The 15,411-nt window shown below is 39.3% G+C and overlaps 1 protein-coding gene across 1 annotated transcript in view; it reads right to left on the bottom strand.

The window, feature by feature from the left end:
• The window catches only part of peak1 (pseudopodium-enriched atypical kinase 1), a 94,160-nt gene that overhangs the window by 36,320 nt on the left and 42,429 nt on the right, over window positions 1-15,411 (bottom strand). Inside the window, exon 3 of the mRNA XM_061076818.1 lies at window positions 9,387-9,458. The gene's annotated coding sequence lies outside the window, so the exon portion shown is untranslated. The remainder of the gene's footprint in view (window positions 1-9,386; window positions 9,459-15,411) is intronic.

Genomic DNA, 15,411 nt, shown 5'->3' with positions numbered 1-15,411 from the left:
GACGACAAACTTTAAACAGCATGAGAAGTAGGGCTGTCACTTTCCCCAAAATCAGGTTCAAATTAATTTGACATGACACACAATTCATATGATACAAAGATGAGAAGAGAAGATGACAAACAGTCTTACATTTGTTTGCTACTCTACCATGTACTGTCTAGAACCTACATGTCAAACTCAAGGATCTATTACATGTACATAAATTAAGAATGTAGCCTACCTAAATGTGTTTTCTTTTTGCACTTTATCCAATATCCTGTTTAATAAATGCTGACCTTGTTTGGCCCTTGACGTAGTCCCAGTATTTAACTTTGGCCCTCTCTGTGATTGAGTTTGACTCCACTGCTCTAGAACATTAAACAGCACATGCTTTTCAGATGCTTGGGTGTCTGTCAGGAGGATCAAGGTCAATATATCAAGCTAACAGTGGCCGCCCTCTGCTGTTTGAATATTAACGTTTCCATGTTCAAATTAAAGTTTGGATTTCTAACAAAAAGTGATGGTCTTACTCAGAAGTTACTGTTCAAAGCAGTTAGCTACGTGCATAGATACAAAAGTCTCAACGTCTCTTAATAGGTTCATTGCAAGACTGCTATCTAATAACACAATGACCAGATTTATAGTGGTTCTACACTTGAAATTACCTTCCAGCATTGATATCCCACCTTCACTCTGTTCTTCAAGAAGAGCGACCATCGTTTCATATAGACCGACCAGTGACTGATTGTCCAGCATATCTTTTACTGGCCCTGTCATCACCCGATTAATTTGCATTTGTGAACTGGTCTCAAAACCCTCAACTCATTTTCAAGGGGGGTTATCTACAGTCGCAGACCAAATTGCCTCTTGATGCAATTTGGTAAAACTAATTAGAGCAGTGCATTGTGTGACATCTGAAGTGACCAGCATGACAAGTTGATGAATTAAACTTAAAATCTTCTGTTAAGGAGATTCATCAGACCTCTCCACATAAGCAGCAGCCATCTTCGTTAACATAAAATCCCTCAGCGGCGCTCCTCTTTCAGTGATTGTATCAAACTTGGCCTATTTTAGATTAACGGTTGGAAAGACGGATGGTAATCTGTCTGAACACGAGGGCGGCAAACCTATCTGTGAAAGTAAATAAACATGAGCTCACTGATTGGTCTGATTTCCAGGCTAAGTCATAACTTTAAAATTCATGTGATCTGCACAGAATGCTGCAGAGAGAAAAAATGCCTGGAGGAAAACAAACACACCTCTCACCCAAACATCTCACAAACACAAAAAGTAAAACGAAACTCTAACTACAGACTTTACTGTGAGATTTATGTACCAAACTATAGCAACATGGTAATCTAGAGAACGTCCCGAGAGATGCATTCACAATCCAAACAAGCCAGCGAGCTGACAACACACAGACCACCCCAGAGAGCCAGACAAGAGAAAAGAGGTGAGAGGAGACACAGAGGAATTGGTCCCCCAAGTTCAGCTGTAACTGTTTCGTAGCTGGTTCTGAGTACAAGCAGAAGTTTTACGAGCCTATTTCTGATCTAATTTACTCTCACATAAGCTGTTTTCATATATGAACTCCAGAGAATGTCCGCACACGTTCACAACAACAAAGGAATCTCTGCTGTGTTCAGCAGGCTGAGGCAGGATGTAACATATTAATGCTGCAGCGGAGATCACATGTTTTTGTATATAGCACATCAATACCAGCATTGGCTCTTATCACCAAAAGCTCTATTGACATCTGAGTCTGTGTCTTCTACAAGTATGGCACCACTTTTCTTCATCCTGAGATACCTGTATTCCTTTTGATTTTAATACAGCCCCTCAAGATAATATCCAGAGATTATTCAGACATCAGTGAATGTTTGAAAGAAGCTATTCTATTTGACCTAAGTCTAAGAATCTTACTGTAGTTACTTCAACAAAAATGAACTATCAATGCCCAGAAAAAAAGATAAATCTTATGTATTGCAAATAACCAGCAAAAATTCTGAAAAATATAATCTGACGGCCACAGCATCAAAGTCCTTCAAGCGACAGTCAGTGAGAAAGAGAGTCAGTTAGAGGGATGTAGAGAGAAGAATGTATTTTGTCTGGGAAGAAAATCACAGCCAACACTGTATAATTAAGAAAACGAATGGGGAAAAAAGGCGTCATCTTTGTATAGATGATTGTTGTGATCATGTTTGTATTTACATTTTTTCAATCTGATGACAGCTCCCGACAAGATCTTTTAAATGCCAAAGACTGTAAAGATTAAGGAACTATTTAATATTTTGGGACCACTGATGGTATGAAAACTTAATACTGTACTATGACCCTAGAAAAAGGTGTTTTTTGAAATGCCGGAAGAGCAACTCTCACTGTGGATTAGTCTTTACACCGTTCATGCTGCATCAAGGGCTCATTCATATTGATGAAATAGAGAATGGACTGAGTGTAATGGACTGAATCCACTATGATGTACTAAGTGGCTAGACGGCTGGCTCTTTATGTGTGTTTGTGTTTGAGTGTAGATAGGAATTGCATGTCATTATGCCAAAGTGCTGAAGCTGTTTGGTGTTCTCACACCAGGTCCAAGGTTATGGGACCTTTAGGTTAATCAAGTTAATTGGACAGTCACAAAAGCCTTAAAACATGGCACAATGACAAACAATTTGTACAGAGGAGCATACGTTATGAACACATAACTAAAAATGCCATAATATACGCCATAAGCCCGGATGCTTTTAATGTTCTTGAAAGGTAAAACATATTTCTCCTTTGTGACACCATTTCTTGTCCTCTGTAGATCCTTCAAGCTTTTCGTCCTTCAACAGTAAACAAACTGAAAACAAGCCCTATTAGTAGTAGTGCTGACACTGACAGACAGTGATGAATAATGTGAACACCAAACAACATCAGTATAAATCTCCAATAGCTTGTTCACTGACAGATCGGACATGGAACAGGCAATTCAAAACCAGATATTGTCAAAACAATGTCCTCATTGTATTATCCCTCCGCAGTCCCAACTGTCAGTTGTTTAACAATTTCACAAGTTCGGAAAAAGCTGTTGAGTTTCAATATATCCAGTGGAAATCTTAGCCTTAGGATGTTGAAACACACGGCTGAGTTATTCAGAAGATGTCTATAGCAGCAACTTCTAAAGCAGCAGAAACAAAAATGCTCTTTATGGGGTTTCCACTTGCACCACAAAAGTTAAGGTTTTGTGATTAAAGCACACATGTACATGTAAGAACATGTGTATGAGGAACGTCCATTTTTCTCAATTATTCTTTACCATTAAATTAACATGTAAACAATCAAAGTCTAGAAGTCTCCATCGGGGAAAAGGCTGTCAGAAGAGCCACTTGATTAAATTATTAGATGTTATCTCTGCAGCCTGAAGACTGAGTGCAGGGAAAAGAAGACAAATCAGGAATGTGGCAGAAAGGTGGCGGTAAGGTCAGGTCTGTAGGGGTCGATTATAGAGCCTGACTTGTGTGAAATCTTGGGGGCTGATACCGGTATAAGACAGAAAATAATTATTTGGATGACCAAATATCGGCTGATATATATATTTAAAAAATTGACAATTATTCCTGAGTAAAGTTAGCAGAATCTTATGACAAAAACTGATAGACATACTTGAGGTTAGGCTCATATCTGCCAATTCTCATCAGCTATGATTATAACTAATTCAACATTCCAGCTCCTAACATGCCAGTTGGAACTATTGGAGGAAAAAAGAGCACATTCATTCACTTGAGTCAGGGAGAGAGTATCAGTTCCAGAAACTCAATGACAGAGTGAGAGCAGAGCTAAAAAAAAAAAGGAAAGCAACAGCATTCCACTGCAGTGTTTGGTATTGTGCAAGCTCTGGGAGAGTTGTTGGAGTCTGGTCTGGGAAAGAGCCAGTGTGGGTCTCTGGGGAGACCAACCCGCTGGCCTCCAGACAAACACCAGCGGAGGGGCAGAGCAGGCACAGCCAGATGTGTGGGAGTGCAAACTACACACAAAGACAACACAGGATATATGGCCTTGTTCATTCCTGGCATTAAAATGTGTCTCGGGTGATTTGATCTGAGCTTTAAGTACGCCCGTTCACAGCTAGCATTAGACTGCATCTCCACAAACTCTAAATGCAAATAAACACCTACATCATGTTTAAATACCAAGTGAAGAGAAGAAGAAATCAAAATAATACAGGCTAGGTCTATTCCTTGGCGAGTTAAACGCAAACAAAACCCGCCAAGATGTTTGAAGCACTGGAAATATATCTCTATGGGCTTGACAAAATGTTCAGAAGTCAAATCAAAGCCAGCATACACAATTACTACAACATGTATTTGTTTGTGAATGAGTATATGCAACTATTGAATACTATAGATGGGAGCTTTGCATATAAACACAAAGCTATATGTGCATAACTTCTACCTGATCCCATAAATTCTGAGGAGGAACAAAATGTTCCAAGTGTTCAAGGAAAAACCACACTGTGTGACTCCTTATTGTTCCCAAGCTCTTTGTCACTGGAGCAGGTAAAAATGTGCAACATGATCATTGTCAGCTCCGTCCTTTTTTAGCTTTTGGTGAGCCATTCATGCAGAGGAAAAACATCTCAAGTGTCCAAAGTCATATGCAGATTATGATGTGGTACATTTATTTCCCTTTCATAACACTACTTTAGAAATCACGGTGGTGTCAAGAGGGAAAAAAAAATAACCTTTAACATAAAGCCCAAGGAAAACTGTCAGGCAGAGGGCGATGAAACAGATCTGTAGTCTGCTCAGTGGGAAACTCTGGTCAAACATGAACCACATTTCTTCGACCATCTTTAATAAGCAGCCTTTGTCTAAATCAGTATTTTTCTTTTCTTTTTTTTTCTTTTTAAAGGTGTTTGTCAGATATAATTTCAGTCCTGTATATATGTTCTGGTTTTGGAAAAAAGGAGTAAAACAGGATTTAATGTGCAATATACAAAACATACAAAAACCATCTACACACAGCACTACAGCAGGTCTGTATTAATGTACAATCCGGATGTAGGGCTATAAATAACAAGCGTGTCATCATCAGAATTTTACTCTCACAAACAGTTTTCTTATTTCTCACACTCACACACACACACACACACACACACACACACACACACACACACACACACACACACACACACACACACACACACACACACACACACACACACACACACACACACACACACACAGTTTCACTCGCTCCTAGTCTCCACACTGTGGTTTAGGACTGATTACCCAGGGGCAGGTTGGTGATGGCTGTGGAGAAGAGAGGATGGTTTTCTCTTCTCTTCCCCGATTCCTAACTAACATCCTCACTGGGTATTTATGGGATTCCAGTGAGGATACATTGAACAGCAACCAGTTGGGATCCCAGCAAATTCTCATGGTTTCAGGACTTTCATATCACAAAAACATCGAACTGCCTGAACTATAGTTGCCTTTGCTATTTTAGGCAGAGCAGACAGCATGTTGTCGTCCTGTCAATGAATTTACTATTAATTTGTAGTAGCTATGAAACTTAACAGTTTAGTTTTCCCTTTCTGTCAGCATCTTTCTCAACCACTTTATTCTTTGCTCATTAAGAATTATTGAAAGACTACAAAATATTGGTGCTGTCAGACTTAGGTCAACATCAAAAGAAAAAGTAAATAATATACTATACTAAGTATTTTAGAAGGCTACTAGGTAAGGTAAGGAAAAGAGGAATAAAGTAGCACTCCTGCTACATTTAAATTCAACTCTAGCATACTCCTGCCTTAATTAGTCCTTCTGAAGTGCAAGCATGAGAAAGACAGTGTATAGGCAGAATATATAGGAAGCTGGAAAAGACAGAAACAGCCCCAAGACAAAACCGAAGCTACTGGAAAAAAAGCTTGTCCTAGTTTCTTCCAAGAACAATCGCCTGCCTCTGCTACTGTGTTCAACTCGGAGACAAATGAGAAGGGGGGGGCAGATTTGATAAGAGTTCGCAATTACCATCAATAAAAAGAAACGGTGGTTTCTGTGGGTGTAGAAACTACCCCCTCCCTCTTTTCTTCATGGAAGAGTTGGACTGAAGACTGATGGTAATGGGGGGACAGGCTTAGTTCACTAACGATTTAACCACGGCTCTGCCTGCTTACTGTGCTCTCTGGAGCATTGCTATGCTAATCCCATCCAGCTCATGTTAGAACATTCACAGCTGGTTATGGTGTTGTGTGAAATCGCGATATATTCCAAAAAGTGACCGACTTTGATGAAAGAAGTAGGAGCAGGAGGGTAAAAGAGAAAATAAAATCATTGTACTACTTAAAGAATTTTAGCTTTATATTGGAAACCAACTTCAATAAGTTGACATTACTTGTGTCTTAGTCACTTATTAAAAATAATTTAACCCTATGAACAGATTCTGCATGTGAATGTGCAGAATCTGTAGGCATGGGAAAATATTTTGGAGCCAGAAGTCTTATGTTTTCTGTTTCTAATTTGATCAATCATGTTTGAGCAGGCTTTACCCCATCCAGGCAGCTCAATAGCACAACAACAGCAATAACAACAACAACAACCAATCCCTAATCAGTGAAGAGTTGTTTACTGTATTTCTGTTTTGGATAGACAGCTTTCATTCTTGTAGATTGAAGGTTTATCTATTTCGTAGTGGTTCTGATGAAAGTGAGGTGTCAGCTTGAACGCGTATATTTTGTTTGTGAGCGCTGAACTGAAGGAATCAGTTCAAGTGGAGTGTTAACATGAATCAGCAGGTAAGTTACTTTGGTAAAGAACAGTGGCAACAAACAGTGAAAATACAGTTTCCACTACAGTCCACACATTGGAACTGTGAACTTAGTTAAACATTTTAGAAAATGAACTATGAACGTGAACTAGTTAATTTTCATGAACTGAACCTTTAAGTAGATCTTTTTGAGTGTGAACTGGCACAACACTAGAGGTGTGGGCCAAGAAAAACAACTGCTGGCATCAAGAGCTCAAAGGGAATACCACATCATCCAATTACAGTAAACACAAAACCTCCATGCTTTACCCTGCCAAGAGCAAAAACAAAACAGCAGCAACAGATACCAACGGATCCCGGAGAATGCAGATGCAGCGGGAGCATGTCAACCTGTGCCACTTTATTGCTTTCAGGTGAAGTGCAAAGGGGACGAATAAGAGCAGCCATCTATGGGTCACAACCTTTTTGAATGCTTTGTATAGGCTCACAGAAGGAAAAGCCCCCCCTGCAAGCCTTTACCTGAGCAAGCATATCATCCTCCTTTCTTCCTGTCACTGGCCCCAAACCATTTGACTGGGTGCATGAGTGTGTCTGTTCCTGTCCTTATTATCTTTGTGAGGACCATTTGGTTGCTGCAAGTGTTTGCTGCTAAGTAACTTTTTCTTATTTTTCCCTTGGCATCATGAAGAGATGAAAAATAAGTAGTTTCAGCATTAATATCACAAACATTTGCAATCTTCAGTACCTCAGAGGAGCCTTGAAAATAATCATTAATTCAACCAGTCCCTGCGATATTTATAAGAGTTTGCAAATTTCTGCAAAAATTGTACCAACCGAACATCCTTGAACTACGCAAAGGACATAGTTTCCCTTCCCCCAGGCTATGCTTATTCAAAATAAAGTCCTTTCATTTACAGTATATTGCAGCAGAAGTTAATTCCCCAATACAGTTCATTCCAAGTGTTTGCTTGTGTGCTTATGTGCCTTTAAGGTCTCAAAACAAAGCACCAAAGAAAAGCAAAACCAAAGAGACGAAGGTTCTCTAGTGTTTCTTTGTAAAATGTCAAGTGCAGCATATAAATCTATTATTATCACACAAGCACAGTAACATCTGAGGTGGGACGGAGCACATGTATACATAGCAGGACCCAAACCTATTGAGACACAACGACACAAACGGCTGCTTTTTCACCAATCTGGCACTGAGCCATATGGAAACAGAGATCATTAGCAAGATAATCCAGTGGTTATTACGTTGTCCGACTAAATAACAGACAGACAAACGACTAAAAAAATGACGTGTATAGCTAGCATTACCTTTGAGAAACGTTTAGTTGCTAAGGATCCATTTCCATCAGGAATTTGAGAGACCAAAACAGAACCAAGATTAGAATTTTTCATGTGAGGGCCGACCCAATAGCTGAATTGGCCCATACCGTATGCCCTAAGGAGGCGGTACCATGTCTCTCCCAAATTAGGTACAACTTAAAGAACTGTTTGGGCTCACAGCTTGTTCTGCTGCCCCCTAAACACACCAAAAAATGTAATAACGCTGCTTTAAATATTTGGCAAATTGAATTATAATTTTTTATTCTTATTGAAAGCATAGACATAACATGATGCACAACACCATGGCGAACTGTATGGGCCTCCATTCAGTTTTTCAGTTACAGAATTTGTCGGGGTGCTGTAACCATGATCACATGATCTATGCAGCGGAGTTAATACGTAACTTCCTGTCTCCACCTGCTGCCCCCTGCTGCTCCACCTCTCGCCTGAATAATGTGGAGGAGGCTCATCTATTATTTCTAAACATAAATCAAAATTCTTACCACTGCACCTGCATGAAGCCAAAGAGCAGGTGAAACTCTCGTTGCACTGGACTGTTAAACACTTCCTGAAACACTTGCAGGGATTAAGTCCTGTAGTAAGGATTTTAACTCGTTTAACTAATCCATATAGTTTTATTTCTGCCATAGTTTGATCTTAAATCATTAAGTTTTCATTTCTGTCTAGTGCCCCCACATGGTATCATAATCTAATGTTCACACAATGTTCCTTCATTGTTGTGCATCTCAACTAATCCAGTTATTCAGGACATTATGCACAACAGCTGTTCAGAAACCATTTAGTCCAAAATTTCGACAACAGCTGTTGTAGTTCTATCATTTACTGAATCAAATATGGACAGAGTGAGTCGGGTAACTTTAATAAATATCAATAAATGTGTCAGTCATTAAGTTAGGAACACAGTCTTCATGCACACAGCTTTTGTTTTTGGAAAAAGCCAGTCTTTTCTTACTAATACTAGAGTGAGCTGGATCCGTACCCAGTGGAATCAGCAGGATAATAAACACAGTGAGACAGGAGACTAATCACTACATGACTCTGGTCCATGGGGAGTTACCAGTCTCACTTGGCATCAACTTTTAGAGTCACAATGTATCTCAGTACAAAACAGTACAGCAAATAAAGCCACAGGGAGACATATACTGCTGAGGATGAAATGAAGATTTTGTAATCCATTATTTCAAGTGTGTGCTGCATGTGCTAGCTAAAGAACCATTAAAAGCCTATGAGGACATGGGAGAAACACAGATTGAGGAACCAATATGCACACACATAGACACACGGCTACAAAAAAGGAGTTTACTCACAGCAATGAATCAAGCAGCATCTGTGGCAGCCGAGTCAAAGCTGGTGGAGCAGAGAGCACCTACTGCTGGAACCTACAGAGACCAGGAAGCAAAAACAGAGACAGAGTCAGAAAGATAATCAATGTGTATGAGTGTGCGGGAAACAACGAAGAGGGAGGGTGACAGGAGGGGAGACAGAGGGAGAGAAGAAGACAGATCATTCTCTTAGCTTTGCTTGAAGAAGTCTCCTCAACATTGTGGGTAATTTTCAGAGCAAGCTGTTGTGGCATGGCTTGACAGGATATAATTTAGCTTTAACACTACATTTGGCAAGGCAAATTCATCAAAAAAAACTTTATTACAAAAACTTATATGAACTCATTTAAGCTTAACATCAACATTTGATATTGTTATCGACACAACTGTTTCCTGAACATACAGTCGAGCGAATACATTTTTTTTTGTTTTTAATTAATCTGGGTTCCAGATACAGTATGTGGTAGATGACATTTCTTGCATAAATTGTAACTGTAATTGCTCAATAATATCTCGTACAAACCTAAGTACACAATAATTCATGATAGTGAAAACAACTCTCAAGTAAGAAGCTCAGTAGATGGAGCATCATTACACAAATATAAGATTGTATGGCACTTTTATACAGAAAGCTATTTAGCTACTTAGTTCAGAGGAAAATAGGAGGCAGGTTTTTCAGTTTTTTAGCTGGATGTTTAGTTCTTTTGGAAGAATATGATGCTCTTCTAGTGCGCATTGCTCGCCGCAACGAAAAACTGTCCTTACATGGAGCAAGCCATTGAAAATAATGGGTTTCAGAGTCAAACGGTGCTGTTGTGCATTGTAACTCAAAGGGGCCTTTAACACACTAGGAACTTAATTGTCTTCCTCTGAGTAGAAAAGCCAGTGTTACATCAGAAACCAAAACTCCAACACAATGATGACCATGATTCTGGGTGCTTTGAGGTTTAACAGTCAGTCCTGACAGTCTTGTTTCTTTATGTTCATGTGCATATTTCCCTGGTCAATGTATCAGGTTTTACATTTGACAATACATGCACGATGCTCAGTTGAGGAATATGAAAACCTCCATCTTGTCCTGGCATCCTGCATGTTGAAATAAACTGGAGGGTAATAGTTCTCCTAATCCTGTTGGTGGATTTAATGTCAACTGTGAAGGAAGGTGTATTGAAATTGCTCAGCTCATTCAAATGTAATCCTCCTTTTGCTGCAGGATCTGTTTGAGGTGATGTGTTTCAAGACTGTTTGAAAGTGTTGCTATGAATACAAGAAAAATTAATAACGCAAAACTGTTCTCCCTTTTTAGATTCAATCCAAAGTTTTCCCCGGAAGAAGCATCTGATTGGGTTATGCAATTAGCCACAGTCATTTCAGAAGCCTTGAATTTTTTATGAGCCAATTGAATCACTTAAGAATGGAAAAAATGATCTGTCAAAATTGGAATGTGGAGTATAAATCCCTGGAGGTCCTGTGGTGATAAAGTCCATGCATTAGTGAATAAATGCAGTTTGTACCTTTGCATATAAGCCTCCCCGGTATAACTTGGTCTGATTGAGTTTATTTGTATCAGAGATGGTACAAACACACTGCATTTTATTTATCTTATGTGCCTGCAGTTTATCCACAGTATGTGTGAATAGGATAATCTTCTTAAATTATCCAGAGAGGCTGTGTGTGACACAATCCTGCCAGCCCCCTATTAGAGAGTCCAGAGCTCTCCCTGAACTTTCATAATAGCGAAAGTTCAGGGAGAGGGTTTCTAAAGGTGAAGAAGGTTAAAGACAGAATTACACATCCGATGCTCTGTTGGTTCTTAGTTTGACTCCCAGAATCTCTCAGAGCAACAGACCTGGAAGTTGTCCAATAAAACCAGCTCAAGTTGACTTAAGCAGGTCAGCTGGATTACTCACTAGTTAAGGGCTCAATGGACAAATGACAGCAGGGTAGTTAATGAAAAGAAAATTCTTTTTTCACTCTTGCACTCTTATAATTATCAAACCTCTAGTTGTATTTCTCATTAGAGGCTCCTCCAGTATCAGCCTAACACTTTGCTTTGCACATTTCTGCTGACTTCAATTCCCAGTCGGGTGTTTACAGGTGGCATTGCACGCATGTCCCTGCCTCGGTGATCTATGTTGACTGCAATCCTTACGTCATACCTAGTGAACAACAGCTGTTGGTCCATCTGCTACCTGTAAAACTCCCTTCCATGGGACTCACAACTCTAGCTCACTAGTGTTTTTCGCTGAGACACGGAGTGTGAGTTGCTGCTTTGACACAGTAATAACAGTTTGAATTTTTGTCTGGCTTGCATATTTTTCTTTGAAGTTCACACTTTAAGGTATCCACACAACATAATGACAACTGTGTTGCTCAATGGTATTTCAGCATTACTGTATGGGGAACAACCTTGTCACTTTGAAAAAAAAATAAACATCACTAAACTGCTATTTGTCTCTGGTTTCCACCATCATCCATCACACTAAATTTAAGGTATTGTGAAGGCAAGCCTGTCTTAAAACGTAAGACCTGTGTTTTTCTTAAATATGGTGTTGGATATAGTTTAAGTCTGTGGTTGAGTACGAGGACACGCAGGACGCTTTTACACAACAACAGATCTCAGCGGACGACCACAGACAAATCATCACTTAAAATTTAGAGCTTAGTGGCAGGGTCAACGACACACAGACAAAGATATTGTCGCTATCAGATGGAACTTGCACGAAAAGCATGTGTCAGTCCTATGTGCTGCTTCATGAATATGCAAAAACAGCCTAACCCAGAAATCAGAGTGGCTGATATGCTAGATGCTCTATGTCACTTTTGTCATTATTCCCTAGCTCTATCTTTCCCTTGTCTCCATAACGACCAACTCCAACCAAGTGCTCTCTATATTTTCGGTGACAGCCCATGTGCTGCAGAAGGTTATTGCTTCGAGCTCCACAGTGACAAGTATCACTGTGACTTCTCATTTGATTTACTGACATCGCAGAGAGATGATTTGAGTGGTAAAATCTGAAAACTGTGGCCTATTTTTTACTGTTTTACTTCATAGTAATCGTAATATGTTAATAATTCCACACCAAACCTCTTAGAGACGTCCTTTGAAAGAAAATGAGAGCAGATATATTCATATTTTATGAATACAAATCCAATAAAGTAAATTTATTTTTGCCTTTACAGCCTATTCAACTGTTGGAGCTGTCTTTCTGAAGATAATAATAAAGGTTCTGTCTTATAGAAAGATTTAAACTATTTTATACTTATTTGTCAAGCTGTTTAGGCAGCACTGGTGCAGCTCTAAGTGGTTAAAAATATGCAGGACATGGTGACTGCAGGTCTTCTGTCCAAAAATACCTCAAAACTGCGACTGTGTTTAGTCAACCAACAGTCCATTCAATGTTTCCCCATAATTAACTAGACTGTGGCGGCCAGCCATTGCCTACTTTGTCCTGCTGTTTCATAATGATCCAAAATTGCATTCCCATAACAACACAGATCTCCTACTTTGAGTTTTGTTGTTGCTTGCTGCACTGTACAGCTGTTTGCAGCACTTGACCAGCTGTCAAACCTTCTGTCTCTCACACACACATGCATATAATTGACCTGGCTGTCTTATTCAGACTGGTCACAAGCTGCACTGGCTGAAATCCCACTGTGTTGCTGACAGTCAATAAAATAAAAAGCCCCATGAAGTTTTTACTGTCCTCATCAGACAGCCAGAACTAACCTCGGTAGTTTCAGCTTTAGGTTCGCATAGCAGCGCTTAAGGCATGCAGTTCTCATCTGGCAGACCAAAACACCACACCTGCTATTTGTATGTACGTCACTGGGATATCACAATTATTATCGCCCAGGTGCCACTATCACCACAGACACATCTTATTCTATGGGGAACACTGCTGAGTAGTGTTATGCCAGACATTTTCTGAAACCCTTCAACCAGAAAACCAGATTCTTCGGGAAGCATGCTTAAAAAGTATGTGGAACAAAATCTTCTTCAAGAACTCAAATGAGGCTAGTACTAATCCATTTGAAAACCTATGCCCTGAAGCAGTGGTATGTAAAAAAAAAGACTTATCATGATTCATCATGGGCATTGGGCTCAGACAAAGAATTGGCACATAATCCATACTTAAAACTTTGTTTTGGCTCTATTCTTTCATCACAACAAGACCATTGGATGATTACCAAAGGTTTTACCAATCTGTTATAGTTAGCTACAGAAGGAAGAAGATGCCCTCCACTTGACATTATTGGGGAAAAAAGCTGCCAGCAAAAATAAAAAGCAATGCCATCAAAACATGCTTCTTGGCACAAATTAAAAGCTAATTACAGTAGAAACAGTGTAAAAAAAGTAACATTTACAGCAAGTGTTCCATCTGTGACTGTGAACATTTTTCACAGAACTATCACAGAACTACAGAGCAAGACCAGTAAGTGTTAGTTTTTCAAAACACTTTGGACAAAAATGTCAGATTGAAATGCAAGAATGTTTATTACATTAATTTATATTGCCAGAATGAAGTAATGAAACGGACTGTACATTTTTGGCCAACAGTATTTTTAGAAATTAAGAAATTATCCTGACAGAACAAATGAAAACTGCTTTTCATTGGCAACAACAGTTTTTCCATTTGTCTCCACAGTTGTCTATGGAGGCTTCCAAGTTTTTTGTTGCCCAGTCGATTCACTTTGTCACAGCCTAGCCTCAACGCTCCCCTGTAGGTCAAATGGGAATAAAGAGTGATGGAACCCTGCCAACTTACACCTTAGCTGAGACATTTGGCTGGAGGAAAGTTTGCTGTGAAGCAATTCAAAACTGGAAAAGAAGGAGAGAGAAAAATGTGCACTGAGGTAAACGGGCATGGAAGCTATATGAGGCCGCCTTGGCACAGATTCAAGTATTGCACTCTCTCTCTATAAAACCGTCTAGTGTTTTTGACATCATCCATGACATTTTTAAATATTTTACTGGACAATTCTTGTTTTCCTTTAGGTAAAGTGCAATTACTTGATTTAATTGGAGGTATGTCAAAATAAGCAAAACACCCCTTCAACATTTTTTGGCTTAGATTTGGAGCATCTGCAAATTATTTTAAGATTTGACTCCATAATCTCTTATTCACCTGTAAATCAACTGGTTGATTTAAGGTTGAGTTACAAATCTGCTGCTCAGTGAAATACATGAATGGGCTGAAATTAAGGCCAAATTGAATCAGCCTCCATAGAGAACACGTGTGTGTGTGTGTGTGTGTGTGTGTGTGTGTGTGTGTGTGTGTGTGTGTGTGTGTGTGTGTGTGTGTGTGTGTGTGTGTGTGTGTTTGTGCATCTTCCTGATCAGAAATATAAATAAATAGCCAATATACATACAGCAAAAATGGATCAAAGCACAGATCTAGTTGAATTAACTTGAATGTACTCAAAGTACTGCTGAGTATGTAATATTTATTTGAATATCAGCATTGAAAACAGGATGAATCTTACTGTGCATTTCTCTTTCTCTTATTTCAGTCGATTTAGAGCTTAGGTCCTTTTTTACAGTAAGATGAAATCCTGTTAAAGATCCTTTTATTATGGTTTGGATTTCCTATGCAGACTGTGAAGGATTATGCTGTAAATGCAGTGAGAGGAGTCAGGGTGCAAACAACAGTCTCTGTAAGCAGATATAGCTTTTATTTTTATTTTTTTTAAGCTGAGAAAGCTACTCAAACACAAATCCAATATTCAGACGAGAGAAGGGTGATCACATGACTGCTACCATGTTGTATACAAGACTAGGACAAGACAAAAGAACATAAACACCTATGGTTGTGTCGAAAAGGTTGAGCATACAGACAAAAGCATTTTCCAGCCCTGACACACTTCCATTGTCGTCTAAAAACACTTAACTAAAAAAGCTGCTTTTGCTCCAGGAGCGCTCATTAACATCAGCCAGTCTGTCCGAACACAATTATCCTGTATAATTAGGGTGTCCTGTCAGAAGAAGTCGCTTCTCTGAACATTGAGG

Source organism: Limanda limanda, chromosome 8 (genome assembly GCF_963576545.1).
Source record: "Limanda limanda chromosome 8, fLimLim1.1, whole genome shotgun sequence".
NCBI classification, from domain to species: Eukaryota; Metazoa; Chordata; class Actinopteri; order Pleuronectiformes; family Pleuronectidae; genus Limanda; species Limanda limanda.
Note: the sequence above shows the minus strand (reverse complement) of the source record. Positions and strands in the feature narration are given on the sequence as shown.